A 1,168-nucleotide genomic window follows, 5' to 3' on the forward strand; every position below is an offset into this window, starting at 1 on the left:
TCAGCTGTGATCGACAGCAAAGTGCCTTACATCCTTACCACAGATATTTGTCGCCATTTATTTCTCATGTCCAGGATTCCTACTTAATTAATTATCGTGACTTTCCAAATGCTTGAAATCCTTTTTGTTTTAATTTAATTTTTATTTCTGTTCTGTTTTGTTCCTACCAGAGATGTTTTGCGAGGGTCGATAATAATGTGTATAATATTACATGTGGATGGATAACTCCCTTGTTGATCTGTTAATCTTACCAAATGACGGCTGTGATCATGAAACATTCCACCATTGTGTTAATTTTCTTAATTTTGTATAGTGTGTTTTTTTAAAGACCTTTAAATAACCTTTTTCTAATTTTTGTTATTGTTAATAATGACACTGAAGATGATAATAATAGTAATAATAATAATAATAACAACAACAACAATGATAATAATAATAACAATAATAATAACAACAACAACAACAACAACAACAACAATAATAATGGTAATAATAATAATAAAAAAAAAATATTAATCATCATCATCATCATCATCATCATCATCATCATCATCATCATCATCATCATCAGAGCTTCCCCAATGATCAAGAGGGAAATCAGAGACCCACCATGTAGAACTAAGTACCAGCACCTGGAAGATGTGTATTCTGGATATTCCTAAAAGCGGGAACAAAAATCTATCACATGTCGCTGGGACCAGGTTGAGCTAGCGAGACTGCGGTCGGACCATCATTGGAGTTTAAGATGGTATAAGAACTTTGTAAATGAAGAGCTCAGCCCATGTTGCCGAAGATGCGGCCATGAAAAGGAGGATATCAAACATAATATGTTTGAATGTCCAGGAACAAGGGCAATTCGAATGGAGGTATTTGGACGAGTGGAGGTGCCACGAAGCATATTGACAATGGAGCCGAAAAAGAGCCTCGCTCTCGCTCGAACATTTCTTCGTGAAGTCCGTCAGGCCCATTAAGGAAACCAAAAAAAATCATCATCATCATCATCATCATCATCATCATCATCATCATCATCATCATCATCATCATCATCATCATCATCATTATCATCTTAAAGTAGTAGTAGTAGTAGTAGTAGTAGTAGTAGTAGTAGTAGTAGTAGTAGTAGTAGTAGTAGTATAACAATTACTATCAATATATTATTATAATAATA

The sequence above is a fragment of the Aplysia californica genome, unplaced genomic scaffold, assembly GCF_000002075.1.
Source record: "Aplysia californica isolate F4 #8 unplaced genomic scaffold, AplCal3.0 scaffold00095, whole genome shotgun sequence".
In the NCBI taxonomy this organism is placed as follows: Eukaryota; Metazoa; Mollusca; class Gastropoda; order Aplysiida; family Aplysiidae; genus Aplysia; species Aplysia californica.